Source organism: Misgurnus anguillicaudatus, chromosome 14 (assembly GCF_027580225.2).
Source record: "Misgurnus anguillicaudatus chromosome 14, ASM2758022v2, whole genome shotgun sequence".
Classification (NCBI taxonomy): domain Eukaryota; kingdom Metazoa; phylum Chordata; class Actinopteri; order Cypriniformes; family Cobitidae; genus Misgurnus; species Misgurnus anguillicaudatus.
Genome location: NC_073350.2, coordinates 3,323,168 through 3,338,264, shown reverse-complemented (window position 1 = coordinate 3,338,264; position 15,097 = coordinate 3,323,168). Strand labels below are relative to the sequence as shown.

The 15,097-nt window shown below is 37.9% G+C and overlaps 1 protein-coding gene across 11 annotated transcripts in view; it reads left to right on the top strand.

The window, feature by feature from the left end:
• LOC129427325 (band 4.1-like protein 1) overlaps nt 1-15,097 on the top strand; it is a 126,401-nt gene that overhangs the window by 12,877 nt on the left and 98,427 nt on the right. The window lies entirely within an intron of this gene.

The window sequence follows — 15,097 nt, the reverse complement described above, 5'->3', positions numbered from 1 at the left end:
GTCTGTTGCTGTGACCAGCCCATCAACTCGACCAATAACGTGAGATTTAGCAGGACTATGTGTTTGTTTGACCAGTGAAAAGCATTTTAAAGCTTTAGTTCACCCCAGAAATGTACACTTCACAAAGTCACAACTCATGCAGTGTTGCCAGGTTTGAAATTGATTGTGCAGGACTGCAGTTAAAAATTGGCTTAGGTGGGTATGCAAAATATGGGTGGGTTTGGGATCAGTTAGGCAGGTTTGAAACGTGCATTTTATAGGCTAATTATTTAACAAAAACCCAAGTGTGCATGTATTCCATTGTGATGTTACTTAACACACGCCCACTGCATGTGTTTGTGTTGACGCCACGCCGATGATGAGCCCGTGTTTAGCCAATCACAAGTGATAACAGCAGCCAGCCAGCTCTCAGTCTCAGTCGGAAATCAAGATGTCGAAGTCGGAAAATATATAAAAAGTTACAGAAAGGAGTGGGAGAGGGACCCAGACCTTAACACATCCATTTGTGGTGACCAGAAGCGCCGTGAACTCCGGATAGCAACGTATAGATAGCTTTGCCACACATCAATTAATGCCGTGGATGGTGCATTTCAGGTGCAAAGAACCAAATGTTCAGCTGTCATTAAGTCAATTCTGGCACAATGAACTTCAGGCAGACTGTACAAAGTTTATGTTCATAGTGTTCTTCAGCATCCTTGCAAGTTAACATACAACCAACGCCTATTATTGTTCTGCATTTGACGTTAAAGGTAAGCCTATACGATCTCTTGCTTTTCCTCACACACCTGTTTATCAGGAGTAAAATACAGGTATATTATTAATAGTGATATAAATGGGTGATTCTCACGAAACCATTGAAACACCACGGCACTAATGATTTTAGCTATAAAATGTGTAATATAGTAATATTAAAAAGCATCAGAATTAACACAATACTGTGTTCTACCTTGCACAATGTGTGATTTCAACATAAGAATTTATAATTTGTCAATTTTATCTCATTTTCTGCTGAAATTCTCATTACCGCAATGCGTCCGGCTGTGTTTGAACATGCGTTATGCTGTAATTTAAACATATTAAAACAAAAATATTTAGAAAAAAATTAAATGGATGTTTTGCTAGACTACTTTAGATGACAGAAAAATAATTTACTGAATATTCATGTATAATAATAATGAAGAAAAATTAGGAAATTGATGTGTCCATGCCTGATGTTCTCATCCTCCGCAACACTTTTTGAGAACAGTTTAAGCACACATACAGAATTTTAATAAAGTTTGATTTTGAGTGACCAAGCAGATGGACCAGTTACTTCAAGATGGCTACCAGGTAAGATCATCTCTTTATATCTTTCCAGTTACATTTGAAATATTCTCTTGTCAGAATGCTTACACGACATTTTGATTATCATTACCGAAACAGGTAGTTTTCTACATTTCGAAAATTGTTTGATTTACAATTTTTTATGAAAATGTTCTTTATTAAAGTCTAATTATATGCACTGAATAAAAAATGAGCAAAGCCTACGTGGCTTCTCTATTTTTAGCAAAACATACTGGGGTACCTCATCCTCCGCAACACCATTCTCATATACCGCAACCATTTAATAGCAGTTGCGGTAAAGAGAACTTCTGTTTCGGAAATTAGAATTTAAGCATATTGTTTATTACATTTAAATATCTCTTATGAATTTAATATAAATTTAAAATGTAATAACTGTTGATATTTTGCTTTATGATGCTTCATTGTAGACAATCAGCAAGTGAGAAAAAAGCTTTAGCAAAGGCCAGGTTGACAAAGTTCAGGGAGAAACTTAACAGCAACCCAGAATGGCTAGAGGAGTACAGAAGGAAGGAGAGAGAGAGGTTAGGTTTGGAGATGTTACTAGCAGGTGTAATTAGCAAAAAACACACTACAGTGTTAGGAAATGTACATGACAAACACACAACACAACGCAACAAGTCTATACTTTATGATGATGTGTACATTCATTTTTTTCTCCCATGTTGTGAGACATGCTAATTTAATGTTATGCTTTCTTTCCACTTTCAGGTATCAAAAACAACCTAGCGATGGCACGCCACATCACAAGATCCACAAAGTTGGATCCCATGCGTGCCAGCATTTCAGCTACCTGCGACCGCACAACGCGCGCTGTTTGCAGCGTCAGATTGCTGCCTGGGGGCGAGGGACAAAGGGAGACTAAAGGCGGCACCTCCTTTCTGCGCAGTGCGTGAGTCACAGACACCAGAGAGGATGGCCTAAAAGCGCCCGGCGCTGTGACAGAAAGCGGGTTGCTGCGCAATTCATTAGGACTGTGCGTTAACCCTTTCCGCCTCTGCTGTTTTCGCAGCATGTGGGTCATGTTCGAGAGTGGGGGGGGGGGGCGTGTTGTAGACGCTTATGTGAGGATGGGCCCTGGGGCGAGCAACACAAAACCAACTGAGGAGAAAAATGCTCTGTTTTTGAGCGGCTTCGTTCCGGATGGCAGTCCCCCAGGACCCAGTTTCTTGCATCATATACTGGAGGATTTGTGCCAGGGACTTTTGTGATGCACCACCGGTTCTGGTCCATGAGACACAGGGTGGTGAGGTAGGAAGTGGCTCATAGCCTTAGAGCTCTTCACCGCTTCCGAGAAATGCTCCATGATTGTGCCCACCATGTCACCAAACAGGCCGGATGGAGAAACAGGCGTGACTGTGCATGGCGACCATGAGTGGTCTTCGTGGCCCTTAGCGTGAAATCCGTAACCATTCTCAGATCCCTGAAGGTATTTAGATCCGTGCTGCCCTCATCCAGAGCCTTTAGCACCTGTGCCTAAAAGATCTGTAGGACCGCCATAGTGTGCAATGCAGACAGAGCCTCTCTCGGCGCGGGTATGCTTTTTCGGACAGATGTGCTGTCAAAGAGGCTTGACTTCCCTCAAAGCTGCGCCACACCATCCAAGGAAGTGGACAAGGGGCAGAGGTGAGCAGCCACAGCGTCCTTGATGGGGGAATACACAGGTAGCCTACCTAAGAAAAAAATGGGGGGAGGGGTAGCCCACGCTTTGGTGACTTTCCTCCGAGCATCAGCGGGGCGGCCTGAGTGAAGAAAACAAAAGTCAAGCTTGCTTCTCTGGGGTTCTTGTGGGGTGCTCCACTCAATCTCCAAGTCCTGCACGGCTTTGAAGAGAATGCGCACCAGTTCCTTGTAGAAGGATGGCTGTGTGTCTGATGCAACACGTGGAGCCTGGTCCCAGTCTCCATCCAACGCTGTCAGAGACATCTCATCTTCCTCCGCCGGAAACCCAAAGGAAACAGACCTGGCGGCTCCCGGTTCAGGACACAGGCTCTCGGTGACAAACTGAACCGGTTGAGCGAGGGGAGGACGACCACCAGCGGCTCTTTGCCGGCAGTGGGACACTGCAGTAAGAAACCTCCAAGGGCGATGTTGAGCCGGGTCCTGAGCACCTTCATCGGGAGATCCTCACAAAAAGGGACACCCTGAGCCAACAATTGCCGCCTTTGGGTGGAGAAGCCCCAAGCAGAGCACACAGAGCTCGTGTGACTTGGGTGGGTTGATCAGACCTCCGCACCACAAGCAGATTTGCGACATCCCGGAACACAGAGAGGGCTGCTTACATTTCAACCTGAATTCAATTTTGCTGCCTATGAAGTCTGTCCTAAAGCATTTCTCGGAGCTGTCATTATGCAGCCAATGTCATTGTCTCATAAGGCAGCGAGGGAACAAGTCAGCTGTCTAAACTTTCGGATACAGCCTCTCTCTCTCTCTCTCTCTCTCTCTCTCTCTCTCTCTAATCAAAACAGATACAGAATGGTAAAAGGTCAGAAGACCAAATCATATCCAGCAAGGAAATATTTTTCATCTTATTTACACAAATGTTTTGTGATATCCATTAGCTGGCCATTTCTCAATCCGATGGCTGCAGCCTTCAGAGCTCGCATTTGTAGGCAGCATATGTCATCAAGACCATCTTATTTCAGTATGTTAAATGCATAAATGGGGACTTAAATATGACACAAAGGAATATTAATATAAGCCTTCCTGTTCTCATGTTTTTTCTTTAATATTTTTTTCAAAGACTACACAATAAAACAGTTTTGAACTTGAACGCATGATGCTGTAAATATTATCAGACTTTTAACTTTAAAATTAGTTTTTAACAAAATCTCAGGCTAGTATACGTATTCTCATTACCAAAATAAATAACCTCATTTCCGAAACCTATGTGTCATTACCGCAACAGATGCTTATTAAATGTTAATTTCATTAATAGAAGCATAATACTTTGATTTTAAATGCATGTGCAGAATCTCCAAATTATGTTCTTTCAGGTTTGTCATGTCATTTTGAAAATGTGTCAGGTTTCTTCGAAATATATTAAAAAAATAGTTGTAAATTGTGGAAGGTGTTGCGGTATATGAGCTAAATAAAACAAAATAAAAAAAACGTTAAATTTAAAATAAATATTATTTCAGAATTTCAATTTACTGTGCATGACTATTAATAATACATTTTTAAAAATGTGAAAATATATTAGCTTTTCTAACAGTGTTGATGTTTTCTGACTGTTGCGGTAATGAGATTTTTTAGGACTTATTTTTGAAATTATGTTACAAAAAGGGTTAAATGATAAGTAAAAGTTTTTAAATTAATGTTCCCATATACTTCAGACTTTGTTTCTAATGTCTGGTGGAAAAAAAAGTAAATTTAAGCAATTTTTAAATTTTCATGCTTGACATTTTTACAACCAAGTTTTCGTGAGAATCACCCAAATAGATAAAAACAGACATTGTTGAATTTATTATTAACATATTAGATATTTGAATTATTCAAAGCAATTAAATATATAATTTAAATATACGCTGTAAAAGTGCATTGTGCGTGTGGGCGAGGGGGAATAACATTTAAGCAATATCGCTTGAGTAGGAGTGCGATATAGCTCTATATCATCACGGCTGTGATTAGGCCAGAGGCACGAGGCCGCAGGCCGAGTGCCGGAGGCAATCACAGCCGTGATGATATAGAGCTATATCACACGACTCCGAGAGCGATATTGCTTTTATACAACAGTTCGACGGCACACGTTTGAAAAACGAAAACTAGAAAACAACAACGGAGTTATTTTAAAAGCCTCTTTGTTTGAGAACTACTTCTTCCGCCACGGATTTGAGGGCGGCCAGAATGACAGGTAAAACTTTCGGCTGCTTTGAAGCTCATAACAACTCAATGGACGGAAAAGCCGTTTCTTTATATTACCGTTTCTTGGTCACAAAGTGTAGTTTTAGGATTAGTTCAGTCGAGAATGTATCTGTATTATATTTATATCTGCAGTCGATTAGTAAAGATAGCGCCTGTTTAAAACGTTTGCTTAGTGAGATTCGGTACGAATGAGAACCAAAGCATGAGCGGACGTCAGTGTTCACTCGCCCCGCTGACCACCGCCCTCTCTGGGCTACATCTCTGAAAGGGATACCCTGGCTCTCATGTTGGCCTTGTTTGTTTATGATCGTCAAAATGAGATCAAATCAGCAGTATTTGGTGTCATGATCAAACTATTACTTGTTTTTTAATTCATATTTAGTGTCTTTTGTGTTGTTATTGTTTTGGCGCGAGGTAAAAGTTAATAAAACTATACTTGTGTAACGTTACTATTGCTTTCTCATTTATTCTTAACGCGATACGAGCACTCGATTATTATTATTAAACTTTGTTCTTGTCAGTACTATACAAAACGGTTTTGTATAGTGTCAGAGAGATGTTTTTGCATGCTGCTTATAAATATATCAGTGGCGATATCTCATAACATGTTTTAATAGTCACGTCACGATAAAGTAAATGATCAATGTCCACATTTAAAAGCTGCGGGGCTTACCTGCAGTTCCACGGTGTTTTCGCGTTCTGATAAAAGATATAGCTCCAGAAAAAAAACGAGTGTTTATATTCTTCTTTCCAAGTGTTAATCGTCCACACGATGTGACAAGACATTTCTCCCATTAACTTTAACGTAACATACAAGAGCGCTGATCTTTGACTGATCAGACTGATTTATGAGCTAGTAAACTAATAAGACACACGGAGAGTGATTCAAACGGCGCGTCTGTGTTTTTCCATTCAGAGATGAGCCTGCTTAGGACCTCCATTCACTAGGTGGCGGAATAATACGAAAGGTGAAGCGGTTACAGTGCCGTTATCAGCACAATATCGTATAGCTCTTAGCCAATCAGATTCGAGAACCAGAAAGAACTGTTGTATAATAGCTGTATATGTAACCGAGTTATGTTGTCATTTTGCTATTGTGGTTCTGCAGCTGCTGTTATTAAATCGCTAGCTACAGTATAGTGCATTAACTGTTGCAGTTAAGATAACTAAATGCTGATCAAATTTAATTAAAATGTTGACTAATTTGGGTGGGTTTTGGACAGTTTCGGGCTGGAAACCATCAACTCTATTTGGCAACACTGAACTCATCTCATTAAATCTCATTAAAAGAACCAGTTCTCAATTCCCAGCCCTAAACATTTTATAAATAATTGTAACCATATGCATAATACATTAGACTCCTTCACGGCCACACCTTTAAAGGGTATAATGCACTGTGGTAACTGAGGTTCCCATTTATTTCCATGAACCTAATGTTGATTCTGAACAATATAATACATTAGGAATGACTTTCTGATGCATAATATATACAAGTGCCATACAAAAAAGTGTCAGTAAAGCTGAATATGTTGACATGTGCACATTCGTTTGCCAAGAAGAACACACCCTCAACTCCTTCATTCTGACAGGGTGAGAATGTTTTAATGCAAGTGAGAAACTAAACCCATCCACTGCAATACCTGAAATACAGCTTCAAAAGACTGATTTGAATATCATTTGTTTTAGTCTGTTTGCTGTCCTATTGACTGTGCATGTTTTGTCAAACGACTCACCCAGGGTGGATTACAAAAGCAAGGCCTTACTGAAATACAATAGTTTGTTGCTGTTGTTATGAATGTAGAATCACATGTCAGACTCAAGCTTCAGTAATGTTGATTAATGAGACGCTACAGTTTAACTATATCTTATATATATTACCAGGCAAGACCTTTTAACAGTGGATTTCCGTTAAAACACACACAAAATAAATCAGACATTTAGTTTTCAGTGCAGTGCAATGCTCTTTTAAAATTCAATTCAGTGTGAGTATGATGGCTGTTGTTGTTTACACTGTTAAACCAAACCCTCTTTCAGTAACTACACCTGCATGTTTGCTCAGAGAACAAAATGCGATGACATCACCACTAGCCCTCTGACACGTGCACACAGGCACGTGTTTTTGCACATGCTCTCAGCATTCATAGATGCAGTGTGAGGCTGCGCGCTCTCTCCTGCGTAACGCTGCAGTAAGCAACCCCTGCTGATGGGTAATGCCTTCATTTTTAATTGGAAATTCACAGGAATCTCTACTCTACTGACAGCGCTGTGTGAACCCTGTATCAGCATTTATACTGTTCACCGAAAGCAATGCTGTACAACCATCTTTCAAAGACTTGAATAACTTGCTTAGGACTTACTTTATAAAGCAGATCCTTCTTGTGGCAAACTCTCATTTATTTGTGGCCAGTGTACATACTTTAAACACACACCTGAGTTTTTATTAATGCCCCAAGTTGCTTAGCAACGACAGTAAAAATACCCTACAGTTAGGCTAATGTATTATAGTATGCGAACGATTGATTTGTTGGTGCTTCATGAAGGTTATAAGCTGAATAGGGAGGAATGTTTGTTTATCTACACTAAATTCAAAAGTCTTGTTTTCCATGATACGCTTTTGGTAGCTCGAGATCATTTAAAGCTCAACTCAATCTTCCATTAGTTTATTATTGTCTCTTTTATGTTTACTGGTAACTGAGTGTGTGAGTATGCAGATGCTGATAGTATTGCTTACTGTAAACACGCACACATTGCTTTCAGCTCTCAGACGTGTATTGAACTTAATATGGATATATATGTGTCTTCCAGATGGAACAATATTCATATCTATAATCTCTATCATTCTCTGTTGTACTTTTCTCTTTGTCTTTTATTTCGTTCTTATTTTCTTCACCCCTCTTTCACATCATAGCAGTCTGTTTGTCTGGGCCTGCATTAAAAACAGTATCCTTTTATATTAGTTTTGTCTGTGTATTAAGTGTAGTGTGCTATAATGTGCACATCACATGATTCTGTAAGCATTTAATACCCGGATGACACGCTGCAGCTGACAGTATGGTGCAGTACCCAACAGAGCACACTGAAATGTGCTTTTTTTATTCATTATTTTATAAGACTACCAAAGGTTAAAAAAAATTGACTTTCAAAAATTATTTGAAATATTTATTGATGCATAATGTTTAATTTATACTGTTACACTCATACTGTAGTATTATTTAACATTATGCTAATGGCACATTGACCATTTTTCAAAACTTTTGCAGAAAGTTTGCTCGTAGACATAAACATACTACAGCCCACATTTACACACATCAAATGTCTATTCAGAATTCAGCAACTTGACCCACGCCCAATGATGATGCATGATGGTTAGCTCATCATAACAAACATTGTATGTCTTAAAGATACTGTAAGCTCTTATGGCTTTTTGTTCATTTACATGCTAGTCTACAGTTTGCAGTCTAAAAATATCTAATGACTCATCTTGAGCTCAGACACAATTTTTGTCCAATTATATAATGAGAAAGGGATGAGCCTTCAATATGTTCTCCTATTTCAAATAAAATGAAAATGTCAATCACCGAAAGAAAATGTATCAAGCTATAACACAGGTCACAGTAAGACTGGAAAATGGTCATGAAACACTAAATGCAAGAAACCTTGACTAACACTATAAGTGGACATATGGGAAAAAATGAAATACTTCAAGTGTAGTGGTGGCAGATTTCTTTCTGTTTGTTGGGTAAATTGTTCTCTTTGGCCTCCTGCTTTGAGTCTATCTGAAGCTAAATTGCTCAATCATGGGAAAGTGAAAAAAGAAACACTCAGAATGAAAAACAGACTGAAATAACATTGACACAAATGACAGAGCCAATCTCTTCATGTGTTCTCTCTCTCTCTCTCTCTCTGTCTCTCGTTCTTAAAGGCAAAAGCTAAAGCTGTAGGGAGGTTTTGCTGCTGGGTCTTACAGTGTCGGTCAAACCCTGTCAGACTCATATATGTGTGTATGTGTGAAGACAATTTCTTATAGTTTATACAAAAATGGGCTTTGCTTACCATGACAGTATCTCTACTTGGTGAGGCATGTGCCAATCTAGGGTAGCATATCCGCAGGCCAACTCTTTGAAACAGCTGTATTGCTTTTTTGTTTATTTACTATACTGACCCACTGTCTGCCACAGGCAGAAATATTGTTTATTTGTAAAGTTTTAAGTTCAGGTGCTTTTTCAATTGGATCTGCAGTATCAGCAAAGATGCACTGATTCTTAATCTGGAGTATGCTTCTGATATTGTTTTTAGGGATAATGTAGCCTGACAGTGTGATCAGGATAATTTATATTTAGTTTGTTTATTTGTAAACAAAAAACTTCTGCGATGAACAAGTGATTCCTAGCGACTTTAGACCAAGACAGAAACTTCAGACAAGACAAATACTGTATGCAGTTTGGTTTAATCATTTGTAAATATAATCTAATATGTTATTATGCATATTTATGTAAATGAATGGCTATTAAAACACCTTATATTTAATTTTGTGTTATATTAAACTATACCTGTCAAAAGGATTTGCAGCCATGTTTGATTAGTTTTAGGTGGCTGTTTTCTCGGAATAACATACCTTGGAATGTCGCGACTGCCCAATCAGAATGAAGCATTTTAGTGTGCCCTGAAATAAAGATGGTTATCTGGGGATAACAAACCTCTCTGGGTAATAAAAGACCTATAAAACAGATTAACGTGCATATCATATTCTTCCCTATCCCTGGTCATCAATCGTTTTGATCCTATTTGTCCACTTTTCATGATCAAAATAATTCCTGACAGATTTTTTTTTAATGAAAAAAATGGAAGAATGATTTTTTATAATTATTATGTAAATGTATTTTGTCTTACTGAAAAATGAAATATGATTATAGTGTGGTATATTTAGAATGAGGAGGAAGGATTGTGAAACAACAGCTCCAGGTGGAGAAATGATTGGACAGGTTGTATTTCCTTTGAAAAATCCCCTTGTCAAGCATCTGTCTGAACGGAGTATAAACACAGCACTGTTTGTTTTCATTAATCCAGGCTGAAATACCCTGCGGTGATGCAGATACTTGAACTACCTGTGTTTCATTCACCTGTTTCATAAGCTCAGTCCCAACACATTCAGAATGCTCAGTATAATGAAAACATATGGTGGCTCAGTGGATAGCACTGTTACCTCACAGCACATATATGGCCCTGGTTTGAGCCTTGTGGTGGCCTTTCTGTGTTTGTATTGTATGTTCTCCCTGTGTCAGTGTGGGGGTACTCCGGTTTTCGCAGTTATCACAGTCAAAAAACAATGTGACTGGTGATTGGTAGATTAACCTGTTCTCACCACTAGTATAACCATAGATGCTGAAAAGGCATTATGAAAAAATAAACAATATAAAGGAGTCTACAGAATAAAATATGAAGTTGTCTAAGTCCTATAATACAGTATTTAGTATAATATTTAGTTATGCACTTTCGTTTATTATGTGGCAGTAAATGTAATGAAACCCAAATCTGCATTTAAGTGGCACTATGAAACATTTTCCTCTATAATGTCTGTGGTTGTTTTTTATAGCGGCTAGAATATTAAGGTTAGTGGAGTACATTTACATTCATACCAGGGACTAATGGTCTGGTTTTCTGGCTTTGGGTATGAATAATGTCCATTCTTTTTAAATCACAGTCATGTGATTCATGATGTAACATTGCAAAATGATACCATAACCAAACATATCACAGCCTTAAAGGTTTTAATACTTGACTGTACTTTAGATAGACTTTAGAGAGCTTGCCGCTTGACAACGTAGTGTTTCTAACACAGATGAATGGGGGACTTCATGAAACAGTTTGATGACAGATTGGGAAGTGATGTCAGTTGGGACATTTATTGTCAATATAAGACCCCCCTGCTAACTTCATTTCATTTAAGTCAAAAGGTCAAGCCCATGGTTTATTTTTTGTTGACATTAAGGCTCTCTCTGTAGCTCTCATATTTTTATTCTGCAGTGTTTTGACATGGTTGTCATAGACCTGCATCATTGTGCTGTTGATACACAGAGTGTTTTCAGATTACAGATGGGTCGATTGTGTCACTGTCAGCCTATTACCTCCTCTTTTTGTTTACTTCTCACAAAGTCAAATGCTCCAAAAGCAATCCATAAAGTCAAGATAAATGTCAAATAGTCTGTACACTAGACTTTTATTTCAATCTGCTCTCAAACAGACTTTTCCACCAGGTAAAATTTCATATTTACAGTTTTGGATACCTACATTTGTCATTTGCAAATTAAAAATTGATAGACAAGTGAATTTGTGGAGATAAGTGTTTCATGTGTGCCATTTCCAAAATCTTCAAGTCAAGATCCTTTGTTATCATTTATTATTATGCAGCTCGTTGGAATGATTGATTCTGATTGGCCAGTTGCGACATTTGCAGGTTTGTTATTCTGACATAACTACCGCTCAAAACTAATAACAAACACGGATGCTCCAAATCATTTTGACATGTACAGTCAATAATACTAAAAAATATAAAAATGTCGTTTAATAACACATACAATATTTTATAAATGATTTAATCACATTGTGACATTTGACATCTTCTTGTCTTATCTTAAAGAGCCTCTATGGTCTGATTTATTATTTTACATTTCCCTTGGTGAGTAAGTGTGTATTAGTACAATATGCAAAAGGTACAAACCCCAAAGTAAACGATGACGCAAGTTATCATCTCCAAATTTCTTTTCTTGGATTAAAACAAACACACAGATTGTAGGCAACAGTTTACTTTTCAGTTTACTTTTAAGACCAACATTATCATAATTACTCCCGCTTCAGATTTACAGCCTGTAAGTTAACTCCTATTAGCATTGCATTGTGAGCAAATCTTTCAAATATGGTAAGGAGCGTCACATTTCTGTCTGACGTCAGAGGTATTCAAACCAATCACAACGTACAGATTAGCTGGCCAATCAGGGACAAAGTGCTATTCAGATCAATGAGTTCTGCAAAAAATCAGAGCGTTTCAGGAAGAGAGTGAAATCTGGAGCTACAGATTAAAAAAAAAAACAACAACAACACGAACACATTGTATTATATCAAGATGAAATATCTTGTTTTTAGCAATAAAATAGGTGCACTTTAAAACTGAAAGAAAACGTGTTTTCATCGTGGAAGGTCTGCATTTGTTTACAAAAATGACCAAATAAAATATTTCAAATGAATTTTTAATGTTCCTTACCTTACTTATTAGATAAATTGTCATGCAGTAAGTGAGATAATGTACAATCAGCAGGTTGTTATCGCAAAATAAAACTATTTAGTGTGATACAGGACACAATGCGAAGCAGAGGGTCTTGTATCACACTAAATAGTTTTATTTTGCGATAACAACCTGCTGATTGTACATTATCTCACTTATTGCATGACTGTTCACGATAAAAACAACTCACCCTATCTACATTTGTTTTCTTTTTTAACCTCTTAAATATGGATAGGTTTTTAGCAAAAAGCTGAAATTATTGCATTTTGTAAAGTAATTTTGTTAGAGATCAGATTCAGAACGATCATCAAAACATACATGGGGCCCTATTTTAACGATCTAAGCGCATTGTCTAAAGCGCACAGTGCAAAGTGTAAATGGGCGTGTCTGAATCCACTTTTGCTAATTTAATGACGGGAAAAATGGTTTGTGCGCCGAGCGCATGGTCGAAAAGCGTTAGTCCTATTGTAATGGGAGTATTTTGGGCGTAACGTGCAATAAACCAATGAGAGTCTCAGCTCTCGTCCCCTTTAAAAGCAAGTTGCGCTGGCGCTATGTCTAATCCCTATTTAGATGACGAACTTTGTAAACTGAAAAACTAAGCGGAGGAAGAAGATCCCCAGTTTAAGATTAATGTTAAATAATTGTGTTGTTTTTCACTTGTATTGAAATTGTTATTTTTTTTATTAAAACCTTTAAAACCCGTTTTCTTTTAGTCATGGAAGTAAAAAAGCAGGCTTGTAATTGCTTTAAATGTATGCCTATCCAATATCATCAAAACATAATTTACAAGTATGTAAGATAAGGTTTGTACTGTAAAAATACTTTATTTGTAACAAACAGGAGATAAAGAATTTACAAACGGCTCTCTGCGCGTTTCAGCACTTTGGACAGCGTTTTTTTTAGCAAAGAGTTTTTTCAAGCATTACTTAAAAATGTTTCTCATCTCACCATATCCACAGGTACATCATATACAATAAATCCGTGAGGTAGCATTTAAAAAAAACATTTAAAAATAGATGCATTTGTTTAAAGCAAAGCATTTATTTACTTACCAGGCTGCAGGTGAAGCAGCTCTTTGTGCCTTCTAACGTCTCATAATTAGTCCTCATTTATGTCCAAGAGACTCAATAATAATCTTTTACATTCAATCCTTTAATCTTTCATATTTAAAATAATTTTTGTGCTGCTGCGCATTCATGTACTTTGTGATAAGCAAACCTGCGTTGTCCTCCCGTTTATAGGCGCATATTACTAATGCGCTCTTTAAATAACATAAAACACATTGCGCCATTGACTTTAGACTTTAGACCAGGTTTTTGTTGGTCAATGGCGTAGTCTATTTTAGTTGCCTCAAAATAGCAACGCGCCAACAATGCGCCTGAACACACCTCGTTTTCAGACCAGAACGCCCATGGGCGCAAAAGGGGGCGCAAAAAATGCATTTGCTATTTAAACAACGCGGCACTAAACGTGAAAATTAGGGTGGAAACTAGCGAAAGACACTTGCGTCGCGCATTGCGCTGCATTGCGCAGGGTGTAAGATAAAGCCCACAGAGTTTAAAATTTGTAAAAATTGTTATTGCTTCAGTTTTTTGTAAATTGGGTAAGAGCACCATCTCTTGGATAATAGCGGAATTACAGATTACCGTAAAAACTCGTCAGGAAAGCGTCATTGGCAGGGAAACTGTTTTCTTTTAATTGACGAGATAACTCTTCAATGGTGGGGGAAGAGTTTAATCACATGAACAGCGGTTTATGTCGCTGCAAAAAAATGAGAAACACAGAATGGCATTTACATTAACATTTTTAAATGTGACTTAAGGGTGTAAAACACATTGGGTCTACTATACACTTCCATAAATAGGCACAAGAAGACTCAGATGCTCATGGACAGAACCAGACCTCCCGCTGGTACCCCAGCCAAGACTTTCGTAAACTCACTTCCTGTGCCCTGAGGTTGCCAGGCAACATCATTCATCTTTGTCTTTGTGCCCCACAAGGTGACATTTTATCTCCATTCCTGTAATGTCAACTTCTCATTCTCACCGTGAGCACAGCTTGACTTTCCAGCGGCAAGGATATGAAAATATTGGTTTAATGAAATTTTCTTGTTATATTCTATTTGCATTTTTCTTACCAGGCGTAGATAATATTAAGCGTTTAGTTTAAAGGTGAAATATGCCTATGAGGTCAGAAATACCTTTTGGCATTTCCAATCATCTCTATAGCAATTTATAATAACTATACCCACTTCAAGGGCACACTGTTTTTAGGGTTGGAACTAAACTCTGTAGGACAGTGGCCCTCCAGGACCAGGGTTCCCCACCCCTGACTAAAGGCATAGGAAATTACACCCTGACATGCTGATTGGCTAATGGCACAACAAGAACATGCAGACTAGAAATATACTCACTAGAATGTATTGTGAATTTAAAGACAGCAGACAGGAAAAAAATTCCTTCAGGCTTTTGAGAGCTCACAAATAAATATGCCAGTGATATATTGTCTACAGTAATGCATATTTAATGTTTGCAGTTGCTTGTGAAATATCTGTGAGAATATACTGTTACTACTGAATGAGTGTTAAATGAGAAATACTATTTTTTTTAA